The sequence below is a fragment of the Gekko japonicus genome, unplaced genomic scaffold (assembly GCF_001447785.1).
Source record: "Gekko japonicus isolate JY-2015 unplaced genomic scaffold, Gekko_japonicus_V1.1 scaffold1659, whole genome shotgun sequence".
In the NCBI taxonomy this organism is placed as follows: Eukaryota; Metazoa; Chordata; class Lepidosauria; order Squamata; family Gekkonidae; genus Gekko; species Gekko japonicus.
The window spans coordinates 359,094-372,911 of NW_015167100.1; the positions used below are offsets into that span (position 1 = coordinate 359,094).

The 13,818-nt window shown below is 44.8% G+C and overlaps 1 pseudogene; it reads right to left on the reverse strand.

The window, feature by feature from the left end:
- LOC107111888 overlaps window positions 1-3,489 on the reverse strand; it is a 38,877-nt pseudogene extending 35,388 nt beyond the window's left edge.
- Between the last annotated feature and the right edge of the window lie 10,329 nt (window positions 3,490-13,818).

Here is a 13,818-nt window from a genome sequence, read left to right on the forward strand (position 1 = left end):
TTACTTTGGTTCACACAATCTCTTTTTGACTGCTTGTGAAAATTACTAGTAGGCATTCCACCCTTGTTCCGATACACAGAGTGAATGTCCTTGAGAGAACCAAGCTAGTAGGATGAACAGCTAGCAGTGTGCAAACATAAATCTAACCAGGGCTCTTTTTGTAGAAAAAGCCCAGCAGGAACTCATTAGCATAACAGGCCACACCCAACAGCAGAAACTCATTAGCATATTAGGCCACACCCTGACATCACAGCTCATTAGCACATTAGGCCACACCCCCATGTTACCAGAAGTGTGGTTATCCAGCCACGCCCACCTTTTGTTTGTTATGCTGTTTACCTTGTTTGTCGTCAAAACCCAGGGCCTTTTTGTAGCAGGAACTCCTTTGCATGTTAGGCTACACACCCCTAATGTAGCCAATCCTAATGAGTTTCTGCTGTTGGGTGTGGCCAACTTGGGAGCCAGACGGAACTCCGTTCCTGTGCGTTCCTGCCCAAAAATAGCCCTGAATCTAACATCAAAGAACAATGCCGATAGTGCCTTGTACTGAACTCAACATATTAAGTGTATGCTCAGAGGAACACCATGCTTTTTGGTTGGTGAGAAATCAGATCCTTTATATGCAAGCAAAACCCATATAAACCACTAATACACTGTACCAATGAAATTCTCTGTCTAGATTTCTTTTTTCTGTAAAGGTTTGGGTAAGAATCTTAGCCATTTATATTCTGGTTTAAATTTAAATTACATTTGAGTAGTAATGTCCTGTATTTTTTAAAATGTATTAAAAAACCCAACATTTACATGTTATAAAAACTAGAAACTCAAAAGAACATGAAATAACTAAAAAAAACACAAACAATAATAATACAATAAATACTAAAAATAATACAATATTTATTCAAAAATTGTTAAGATCTCAAAATCGTTGTAATCTTGCCGTCCTTTGGAATGTCCTGTATGACAGTTTGTTCGGAATTGCTCGGAATTATGTCATGCTCTTTCCTAAGAATAATTTATCTAATCATTTCAAGGACTATCCACAATACTCTTAAATAAATGTTGTAATTAAAATATTGGGAGAATATTGGCTGGGAAATAAGGTTTTCACATCGAACATAGATAAAATAGATTAACTTCAGATTTTCCCCTGAGTCGGAATGTTGAGAGCTCTGTCAGTACAGAAGGTTTGAGGGAACTTTTTACCCATCACACAGAACATAGTGGTTTGTACATTGCTCTGATTCAGTCAAAGAGACTTTCTTGGTTTTCATGTTGCTGTTTTAGGGAAATGCCCCCACAAGAAAGTCTAATGGACTGTCTCACTGTGGGGCTCCCTCTGAAGCTGGGAAGATCCACTAGTGGTGGGGGCAGGAGAGAACCCCCCCTTCCACATGGCGGCCAGGAACATCCTAGCCTGTGAATGGCCTTTTTGCAGTACAATCATGGATGCTGTTAAATTCTGCATGCCGTACTTCAGCCTGTTTGTATCCACTGAAGACAGTTCCTAAGATACACCTGTTCAATCTGGTCACATGGATCTAAGCCACAGTAACCCCTCCAGCTGGAATACTGTAACACAGTCTGCCCTTGAAGTCAGAAACTTCAGCTGGTAGGAAATGCCACAAGCCAATTACTATGAGGCTTGGAAGAAGTATGCACATGAAATGAATTCTGTAATTGCTCCAATGGCTACAAATGCGTTTTCAGGTTCAATTCCAGCTTTTAGTCCTAACCTATGAAGTCTTTCACAGCCCAGGACCCACATGTCTATGGAACCAACTCTATCAGAATCTCCTGCTAAACAAATCAAACTGGTGAGATGAACACTTGCCCTATACACAAGCTTGCACTTGGGGAAATGGCCTGCCTGCTAAGATGAGGAACGCCACCTCTGAAAACTTTGGCAGATAACTAGATTAGGTATACTTTCTTCTGATCCAATTTCTTTGCTGCAAAGTCTTTTGACATTCCAGGCATTTCTATGGTTTCTCCTCAGTGTGATTTCTTTGATGGGAAGTAAGGTGTGAACTCCGACTGAAGCTTTTCCCACATTCCAGGCATTTATATGGTTTCTCCCCTGTGTGAATTCTGTGATGGCAAACAAGACTTCCACTCTCACGGAAGCTTTTCCCACACTCCAAACATTTGTATGGTTTCTCTCCTGTATGAATTCTTTGATGGACAGTAAGGTGTGCACTTTGACTGAAGCTCTTTCCACACTCCAGACATATACATGGTTTAACCTGTGTGTGAATTCTTTGATGGACACTAAAGCTCCCAATGTTACGGAAGCTTTTTCCACACTCCAGGCATTTGTATGGTTTCTCTCCTGTGTGAATTCTTTGATGGGAAGTAAGTTTTCCACTCTCACGGAAGCTTTTCCCACACTCCAGACATTTGTATGGTTTCTCTCCTGTGTGAATTCTTTGATGGAAAGTAAGGCTTCCACTCGCACTGAAGCTTTTCCCACACTCCAGACATTTGTACGGTTTGTCACCTGTGTGAATTCTTTGATGGGCAGTAAGGTTTCCACTCTGAGAGAAGCCTTTTCCACAGTCCAAGCATTTATATGGTTTCTCCCCTCTGTGAATTCTTTGATGGACAATAAATTTACCACTCTGACTAAAGCTTCTTCCACACTCCAAGCATTGATATGGTTTCTCCCCTGTGTGAATTCTTTGATGGACAGTAAGGCTCCAACTGCAGCTGAAACTTTTTCTGCACTCCAGGCATTTATATTTCTTCTCCCCAGTGTGAATGCTTTGGTGGATGCTAAGTTTCCCACTGTTACTAAAGTTCTTTCCACACTCCTGACATTTATATGGTTTCTCCCCTGTGTGAATTCTTTCATGGACAGTAAGTGCTCCACTCTGACTGAAACTTATTCCACACTCCAGGCATTTATATGGCTTCTCTCCTGTGTGACTTCTTTCATGGAATGTAAGGCTTGAATTGTGACTGAAGCTTTGTCCACATTTGATGCATTTATATGGCTTCTCCCCTGTGTGAATTCTTTGATGGATAGTAAGGCTTCCACTCTGACTGAAACTTATTCCACACTCCAGGCATTTATATGGTTTCTCCCCTGTGTGAATTCTTTGATGGCAAGTTAGGCCGCCTTTCCGTCCAAAGCTTTTTCCACACTCCAGGCATTTATATGGTTTCTCCCCTGTGTGAATTCTTTGATGGGAGATTAGGCTGGTTTTCTGTGCAAAGCTTTTCCCACACTTCAGGCATTTATGTATTTTCTTGTTTTTATGGGTGTTCCAAAGCATATTACTGCCCGATTTTCCATGAAATTGTTCCTCGCTTGCAGGGCATTTATTCCTATTGTCTTTTTTGCGTATTTTTGGAATTAGCAGAATTTCATGAGAGTTACCACCCTTTAAAGGACTAGAAGTACTCCTCTCGTTATATGACTGTTTTCTCTTCTCTTTGCTCAAGGCATCACAAGACTCAAAGCTGTCATTCACATCTGAATTTGTCTCTTTTATTTCCATCACTGGGTACTCCTTTGTTTCATTCGCTGACTCCAACACACTTCCTGTTGAAAGAAAGAGAAACTTGATATGAACATGGTGAAAAAAATGGAGCTTGAAAATTAGGTAATGAACTTAACTATGAGCTATAGGGAGTGCAGGGATTCAAAGGCTTGTTTTGAGAAACTTTCAAGAGTCTTTTTTGAGAATCTGATCCTGAGGCAAACTCTTGAGACACATTGGTGGCAAAAGGCTAGCTGAAAATGAGAACAGCACAATAAAGGAGGGTGCCAGACTGCCCCTCCAGTGGAACCAGCAATCACTCGGTCCCATCCGCTTTCTCCCCTAGATCGAAATGTTATGATTGCAGGATTTAGTCCAATCCCCTGCACAATGCAGGAAATTCACAACTGCCTCCCCCCCCCTCTCCCACTGACCCCGGCTGAACACCCAGTGGAAAGGCAAAAAACTTCCAGGATCCTGGGCCAATCTGGCCTGGAAGAAAATTCCTTCCTGACGCCAGGTGGGAGATTCTGATAAATCCCCAGGCCCAGATGGCATACATCCGAGAGTTCTGAAAGAACTCAAATGTGAACTTGTGGATCTCCTTACAAAAATATGTAATCTTTCCTTAAAATCTGCCTCCATTCCTGAGGACTGGAAGGTAGCTAATGTCACTCCCATCTTTAAAAAGGGTTCCAGAGGAGATCCGGGAAATTATAGGCCAGTCAGTCTGACATCGATACCAGGAAAGTTGGTGGAAACCATTATTAAGGAAAGAATTAGTAGGCACATAGATGAACAAAACCTATTGAGGCAGACTCAGCACGGTTTCTGTAAGGGAAGATCTTGTCTCATTAACCTGTTAATGTTCTTTGAGGGGGGTGAACAAACATGTGGACAAGGGGGATCCAATAGATATTGTTTACCTTGACTTCCAGAAAGCTTTTGATAAAGTTCCTCATCAAAGGCTCCTAAGTAAGCTCAAAAATCATGGGATAAAAGGACAAGTCCTTTTGTGGATCAAAAACTGGCTACTTAATAGAAAACAGAGAGTGAGTATAAATGGGCAGTTCTCTCAGTGGAGGGTGGTAAGCAGTGGGGTACCGCAGGGATCAGTACTTGGTCCACTGCTTTTTAACTTGTTCATTAATGATTTGGAGTTGGGAGTAAGCAGTGAAGTGGCGAAATTTGCGGATGATACAAAGTTGTTCAGGGTGGTGAAAACCAGTGAGGATTGTGAGGCACTCCAAAGGGATCTGTCAAAGATGGGCGAGTGGGCGTCAACATGGCAAATGGGGTTCAATGTGGCCAAGTGCAAGGTGATGCACATTGGAGCCAAAAATCCTAAATATAAATACACATTGATGGGGTCTGAACTGGCAGAGACTGAGCAAGAGAGAGATCTTGGAGTTGTAGTAGATAACTCACTGAAAATGTCGAGACAGTGTGTGACTGCAATAAAGAAGGCCAATGCTATGCTGGGGATTATTAGGAAGGGTATTGAAAACAGATCAGCCAATATCATAATGCCCCTATATAAATCAATGGTGCAACCTCATTTGGAATACTGTGTGCAGGTCTGGTCACCACACCTTAAAAAGGATATTATAGCTTTGGAAAAAGTGTAGAAAAGGGCAACTCGAATGATAAAAGGGTTGGAACACTTTCCCTATGAAGAAAGGTTAAAGCGCTTAGGGCTCTTTAGCTTGGAGAAACGACGACTGAAGGGTGACATGATGGAGGTTTATAAGATTATGCATGGGAAAGAGCAGGTAGAGAAAGAGGTACTTTTCTCCCTTTCTCACAATACAAGAACTCGTGGGCACTCCATGAAATTGCTGAGCGGTTGGGTTAGAACGGATAAAAGGAAGTCCTTCTTCACCCAAAGAGTGATTAACACATGGACTTCACTGCCACAGGAGGTGGTGGCGGCTACAAGCATGGACGACTTCGAAAGGGAATTAGATAAGCATATGGAGCAGAGGTACATCAGTGGCTATTAGCCACAAGGTATAGATAGGGGCTCTGGGGCAAGTGATGCTCTGTCTTCTTGGTGCTTGGGGGGGGGGGTCAACAGTGGGAGGGCTTCTAATGTCCTGGCCCCACTGGTGGATCTCCTGATGGCACCTTGCATTTTTGGCCACTGTGTGACAGAGTGTTGGACTGGATGGGCCTTTGGCCTGATCCAACATTGGCGTCTCTTATGTTCTTATTCTAGTAGCAAACGTTCCAATGAGAACGGTTTCTTTGGATAATGGAAAAACTTCCTGTACACAGAAAACGAGCACTGCAAGAAGAAAGCCTCTCCTGGGCTGGCCACGATGCTTTCCTGTGGCAGGGAGATCTGAATAGAGGGAAGCATCCCAAAATGCATTCCTCCACTCGTACTCTCAAGTGAAGCCGTCTTGAATGCACATGTGGAGAAAGCTAAAGGGAAAGTGCCTAAAGGAACGCATTCTGCCTCACCACCTCTGGCCTCTGCCCCCTCATCCTCCTGCGCTTAGGGGCCAGGTCTGAGACTCCGATTTGTGCATCAGCTGGACATTATCTTCCGTCCAGCACTATGACACGGAATAGATCATGCAGCTAAGGTGCTTCCTACATGGAGACACACCTGTGGTTCCCCCATTGCTGCTGCAATTGCCATAACAGCACAGCAGCAACAACCATTTTTAACTTTCTGGAAGTTCTATGGGTTGAAATAGGGGGGCCAAAAGGAAACTTAACACTGGGAGTTTGTTATCGCCCACCAGATCAAAAGATAGAGGAGGATTATAAAATGATGAATGCCTTAAAGATAGCAACTAGACAAAAACACTGTGTAATAATAGGTGATTTTAACTACCCACACATTGATTGGGTCAATATGTGTTCTAGCCGGGAAAAAGAGATTGAGTTTCTAGACACTCTAAATGACTGTGCTATGGAGCAGATGGTCACGGAACCTACCAGGGGAGAGGCGATCCTTGATTTAGTCCTAAGTAACACTCAAGACCTGGTGAGAGATGTAAAAGTGATTGCACCACTTGGAAACAGTGATCATAATGTTGTTGAGTTCATCATTTGTACAAATAGAGAATTGGCCAAAAAGACTCACACAACCATTTTTAACTTTAAAAGGGGTAATTTCTCTGATATGAGGGGACACGTGGGGAGGAAACTGAAAGGAAAAGTAGAAAGGGTCAAAACAATTGGGGAAGCTTGGGATCTATTTAAAACTACGATCCTAGAAGCTCAAAAAATATATATTCCGCAGGTTAGGAAAGGCACAAACAGGTATAGGAAAAAGCCTGCATGGTTAACAAACAGAGTAATGGAGGCTGTAAAAAGTAAAAAGAATTCCTTTAAGCAGTGGAAAGCTAGTCACAGTGAGGCTGATAAAACGGAACACAGGCTATGGCAAATAAAATGCAAGTCTGAGGTCAGGCAGGCAAAAAGGGAATATGAGGAGCATATAGCAAAAAACGTAAAAACCAACAATAAAACTTTCTTCAAATACATTAGAAACAGGAAACCAGCCAGGGAGGCAGTGGGGCCCTTGGACGACCAAGGGGTAAAAGGAGTATTGAAGGATGATAGGGAAATGGCTGAGAAGCTAAATGCATTTTTTGCCTCCGTCTTCACTGTGGAAGATGAGAAGTGCTTGCCCACTCCAGAACCACTGATTTCAGGAGGGGTGTTGGAAGACCTGAGTCAGATTGAGGTGACGAGAGAGGAGGTCCTAAAACTGATAGACAACTTAAAAACTGAAAAATCACCAGGCCCAGATGGCATACATCCGAGAGTTCTGAAAGAACTCAAATGTGAACTTGTAGATCTCCTGACAAAGATATGTAATCTTTCCTTAAAATCTGCCTCCATTCCTGAGGATTGGAAGGTAGCTAATGTCACTCCCATCTTTAAAAAGGGTTCCAGAGGAGATCCGGGAAATTACAGGCCAGTCAGTCTGACGTCGATACCGGGTAAATTGGTGGAAACCATTATTAAGGAAAGAATTAGTAGGCACATAGATGAACAAAACCTATTGAGGCAGACTCAGCACGGTTTCTGTAAGGGAAGATCTTGTCTCACTAACCTGTTAGTGTTCTTTGAGGGGGTGAACAAACATGTGGACAAGGGGGATCCAATAGATATTATTTACCTTGACTTCCAGAAAGCTTTTGATAAAGTTCCTCATCAAAGGCTCCTAAGTAAGCTCAAAAATCATGGGATAGAAGGACAAGTCCTTTTATGGATCAAAAACTGGCTAGTTCATAGAAAACAGAGAGTGAGTGTAGGTGGGCAATTTTCTCAGTGGAGGGTGGTAAGCAGTGGGGTACCGCAGGGATCAGTACTTGGTCCACTGCTTTTTAACTTGTTCATTAATGATTTGGAGATGGGAGTAAGCAGTGAAGTGGCTAAATTTGCGGATGATACAAAGTTGTTCAGGGTGGTGAAAACCAGTGAGGATTGTGAGGCACTCCAAGGGGATCTGTCAAGGATGGGCGAGTGGGCGTCAACATGGCAAATGGGGTTCAATGTGGCCAAGTGCAAGGTGATGCACATTGGAGCCAAAAATCCTAAATATAAATACACATTGATGGGGTCTGAACTGGCAGAGACTGAGCAAGAGAGAGATCTTGGAGTTGTAGTGGATAACTCACTGAAAATGTCGAGACAGTGTGTGACTGCAATAAAGAAGGCCAATGCTATGCTGGGGATTATTAGGAAGGGTATTGAAAACAGATCAGCCAATATAATAATGCCCCTATATAAATCAATGGTGAGACCTCATTTGGAATACTGTGTGCAGTTCTGGGCACCACACCTTAAAAAGGATATTATAGCTTTGGAAAAAGTGCAGAAAAGGGCAACTCGAATGATAAAAGGGTTGGAACACTTTCCCTATGAGGAAAGGTTAAAGCGCTTAGGGCTCTTTAGCTTGGAGAAAAGACGACTGAGGGGTGACATGATCGAGGTTTATAAGATTATGCATGGGAAAGAGCAGGTAAAGAAAGAGGTACTTTTCTCCCTTTCTCACAATACAAGAACTCGTGGGCACTCCATGAAACTGCAGAGCGGTCGGGTTAGAACGGATAAAAGGAAGTACTTCTTCACCCAAAGAGTGATTAACACATGGAATTCACTGCCACAGGAAGTGGTGGGTGCTACAAGCATGGACGGCTTCAAAAGGGAATTAGATAAGCATATGGAGCAGAGGTCCATCAGTGGCTATTAGCCACAAGGTATGGCTAGGGGCTCTGGGGCAAGTGATGCTCTGTCTTCTTGGTGCTTGGGGGGGGGGTCAACAGTGGGAGGGCTTCTAATGTCCTGGCCCCACTGCTGGACCTCCTGATGGCACTGGTATTTCTGGCCACTGTGTGACACAGAGTGTTGGACTGGATGGGCCTTTGGCCTGATCCAACATTGGCGTCTCTTATGTTCTTATGTTCTTAGCCCTTCCACATGGCCGGTTTCCCGAGTTTCCCTGCCTAAATAAAACTTTCCCCTAATAACTACAATCCCCCCCCCCCTCCGGTCAGAGAAATGTTACAGATCCTTCACTCTATTTGCGCCTCCAGCTGTTCAGTGTTTTCAGATATTTTAGAGAAACTCAAAGACGCATCATCACACAAGTAACATTTTATATATGTTTTAATGTGACTGACAGGTATACTAAGGTGTTTTCTTCATAGGCATGGGCTTGTGTTGTTTCCCCGCAGTAACACCAGGGCTTCCATGTGGCAGGCTCCCTTCCCCCCATGTCTAAGAACATAAGAAGAAGAGCCCTGCTGGATCAGACCCATAGTCCATCTTGTGGCCGTTTCCTACATGCCCAGGGAAATGCTGATCACCACTTTGGGTCAGTAAGCAATTATTCTCCAGGCTAGTTTGGCCAAGGATCCTGAAGGGTTTTTTTCTTTCATTCATCTTCTGGGCATGGAACAGGGGGTCACTGGATGTAAGGGGGAGGTATTTGTGGATTTCCTACATTGTGCAGGGGGTTGGACTAGATGACCCTGGAGATCTCTTCCAACTCTATGATTCTATCTAGTTCAGCATCCTGTCTCACAGTGGTCAACCATTTCCTCCAAATGGCCAACAACAGGGCATAGAGGCCAAGGCCTTCCCCAGACATTGCCTCCTGGCTCTGGGATTCAGAGGATTAGTGACTCTGTCCCCCTCAGTCACCACAGCTAGTATCCATTGACAGACCTACCCCACAGGGCTTCCTCTTTTTCTTTTTTAACTCAGCAATCGGATTTAGTAGTTATCGGTATAATGTATAACAATATGTGAATCAGGTTCTCTGGATTCCAAGCTTTCATGGAAAAAGAAAAAAAAGGAAACAGCTCTGTTCCTTTCCATGTGGAGCTATAAGGGAAAGGCATATCTCTGCACCAAGGGGGCCTAGAGAATTACTTTTTAACAAAATGGAAGCTCACATAAGAACATAAGAGAACATAAGAGATGCCAATGTTGGATCAGGCCAAAGGCCCATCCAGTCCAACACTCTGTGTCACACAGTGGCCAAAAATACCAGTGCCATCAGGAGGTCCAGCAGTGGGGCCAGGACATTAGAAGCCCTCCCACTGTTGACCCCCCCCCAAGCACCAAGAAGACAGAGCATCACTTGCCCCAGAGCCCCTAGCTATACCTTGTGGCTAATAGCCACTGATGGACCTCTGCTCCATATGCTTATCTAATTCCCTTTTGAAGCCGTCCATGCTTGTAGCACCCACCACTTCCTGTGGCAGTGAATTCCATGTGTTAATCACTCTTTGGGTGAAGAAGTACTTCCTTTTATCCGTTCTAACCCGACCGCTCTGCAGTTTCATGGAGTGCCCACGAGTTCTTGTATTGTGAGAAAGGGAGAAAAGTACCTCTTTCTTTACCTGCTCTTTCCCATGCATAATCTTATAAACCTCGATCATGTCACCCCTCAGTCGTCTTTTCTCCAAGCTAAAGAGCCCTAAGCGCTTTAACCTTTCCTCATAGGGAAAGTGTTCCAACCCTTTTATCATTCGAGTTGCCCTTTTCTGCACTTTTTCCAAAGCTATAATATCCTTTTTAAGGTGTGGTGCCCAGAACTGCACACAGTATTCCAAATGAGGTCTCACCATTGATTTATATAGGGGCATTATTATATTGGCTGATCTGTTTTCAATACCCTTCCTAATAATCCCCAGCATAGCATTGGCCTTCTTTATTGCAGTCACACACTGTCTCGACATTTTCAGTGAGTTATCCACTACAACTCCAAGATCTCTCTCTTGCTCAGTCTCTGCCAGTTCAGACCCCATCAATGTGTATTTATATTTAGGATTTTTGGCTCCAATGTGCATCACCTTGCACTTGGCCACATTGAACCCCATTTGCCATGTTGACGCCCACTCGCCCATCCTTGACAGATCCCCTTGGAGTGCCTCACAATCCTCACTGGTTTTCACCACCCTGAACAACTTTGTATCATCCGCAAATTTAGCCACTTCACTGCTTACTCCCATCTCCAAATCATTAATGAACAAGTTAAAAAGCAGTGGACCAAGTACTGATCCCTGCGGTACCCCACTGCTTACCACCCTCCACTGAGAAAATTGCCCACCTACACTCACTCTCTGTTTTCTATGAACTAGCCAGTTTTTGATCCATAAAAACTCACAATTTAAAGAAACTGAAAGACACCTTATAAGAAAATTCAACTACTGGTTTTTTTTAAAAAAACGTTGCCAGAACTAATGTAGTCCATAAAATCTGGAAGATTACGTGTAAAAACCCACAGATGCATCCATTTCTAAAAAGCAAAGTACATGGCACTGTTATTCAGAATAGCTTCCTCACAGACGCCTGTCTTCATAGGAGCTCTTTGGGGGGGGGGGGCTTGTCCCCCTCTTACTACGCCCATTCCCAGCTCTCTTGGACCCTCCATCAGCACCTCTCCTGCATCTGCTCCGTCCTTCCCCTCACCCAAAACCCCCCTCAAGCCCCAAACCTCCCCCCTCCTGCATCTACTCCCTCCTTCTGCCCCCCTGAATCTTACCCCCCTCCTTTCCTCCCACGGCCTCTCCTACCGAAACGGGCGTCCACGGAACGGGAAGCCACTTGAAGCTCCCCCCACCTTCCCAGGTTCCCGTTTCGGATCCTGCCCTCCGACCCGCTGCAGAAACCTCATCGCTCGGCGGACTGCAGAAAGGGGCCCGCGCGAGGCGCTCTCTGGGGCAGGAGGGGAAACTCCCGGGGGCCAGACTGGGATTTGCAGGGAGGAGGCGTTCTCTCTCCTCCCTTCCCCTTTCTCTCTGCTTTGGGGCTTGCATTGCCGCGCCCCCCCCCCCCAATCTCCTCCCTCCAAAGCCCCTCTGAACTCACCAGATCCCGCCAGCCTGGAGAATTCAGTCGCTCCTGCAAGAAGTGGACGGAAGCCGGAAATGGCTTTCCCACGCACCACCGGGTGCCTCTCTAGGACTGTAGACTCTTTCAGCTTTAACCCTTAGATACTTTCAAGTGACAGCAGCCATGAAATTAAAAGACGCCTGCTCCCTGGGAGGAAAGCGATGGCGAACCTCAACAGCATGATAAAAAGTAGAGACATCACCCTGCCAACAAAAGTCCGCATGGTCCAAGCAATGGTATTCCCAGTAGTCATGTATGGCTGCGAGAGTTGGACTATAAGGAAGGCCGAGCGCCAAAGAATAGATTCTTTTGAACTATGGTGCTGGAGAAGACTCTTGAGAGTCCCTTGGACTGCAAGGAGATCAAATCAGTCAATCCTAAAAGAAATCAACCCTGACTGTTCCCTGGAAGGCCAGATAATGAAACTGAAGCTCAAATACTTTGGCCACCCAATGAGAAGGGAGCACTCACTGGAGAAGACCCTGATGCTGGGAAAGATTGAAGGTCAAAGAAGACGGGGACCGCAAAGGATGAGATGGTTAGACAGTGTCATAGATGCAACGAACATGAAATTAAGCCAACTTCAGAGGACGGCGGAAGACAGGAAGGCCTGGCGTGATCTGGTCACAAAGGGGTCACAAAGAGTTGGACTCGATTGTGTGACTGAACAACAACAACATGTTCAAGTGGGTAGCCGTGTTGGTCTGAAGCAGCGGAGCAAAGTTTTAGTCCGGTGGCACCATTGAGACCAACAGATCTTTATTCTGGGTATAAGCTTTTGTGTGTGCGGCGGAACGTGCCTGCTTTCAACAACGGAGAGGTCTGCATGCTCATGGACGCAGCATCCCAAAGGAAAAGAGCTATTTCCTTTTGCAATGAATCCTTATAGCCTTCCTTCACCCACCCACCCACCCCTGACCCAGGTGAGGCCAGGTCAAAGAGGCTCTTCCTGGCGATCTCTAGTAATTTGTTTCCTGGAGGGTGTCTAGTATTCCATTCCTCCAAACCTCCCCGTTCCCTGCTTGGAAGAGGTGGGAGGGGGAAGCTTGACCATCCATCCCATTGTCTCCAGGTAGACCTGGTGGGCAGCTGCATTGGTCTGAAGCAGCAGAACAAAGTTTGGGTCCAGTGGTACCTTGAAGACCAACCAAGTTTAATTCAAGGTGTTATGCCAATAAAGGTCTATGTATATGTAATTCAGCCACAGGACCACGGAAACATCTTCGGACAGCGCTGGCTCTTCGGCTTTGAAATGGAGATGAGCACCGCAACCGTAGAGTCGGATTCGACTGGCTTTCGAGCAAGGGAACCTTTACCTTTTTATATGTAATATCAAGGTATAAGCTTTTTGTGGGTACGCAGGCTTCTTCAGGTATCTGACTAGACTACTGCTAGACTACTGTAACACCTTCTATCGGGTCTGCCACCGAAGTAAAAAACACCAACTGGTACAGAAAGCCCCAGCCCTATTACAGTTAGAGGTGAAAAAGAGTAAGAGTCCAGTAGCACCTTAAAGACTAACAAAACTTGTGGGAAAGTATGAGCTTTCATGAGTCACTGCTCACTTCTTCAGATACAGCTAGAACACGAGTCCATCTGTCCTAAATATTGGAAAGTGGGATGATTTCAGATGCCAAATGACAATAGCAGGTGTGATTGGATTAGGTATAATATGCAGAGAAATAGTAGGTGTGGAAAAACCAGCATTTGTAATGAGACAGAAAGCCTAGGTCGCAATTCATTCCAGGTGGATGCATTGTCTTGAGCTTCGTGTGGATTAGAGATAAGTCAGCTATTCTGCAGTCGCTCCATCAGGTATTTGTTACTTTTCAGGTTCAATTCACAGTGCTGACTATTACCCACAAAGACTTTCAAGCCCTAAGTCCTGCATCTCAACAGGACAGCCCCTCTCAATTTGCTCTGAGGAAACGTGCCCTTGTGGAACCCTATCCAACTCCCAAAG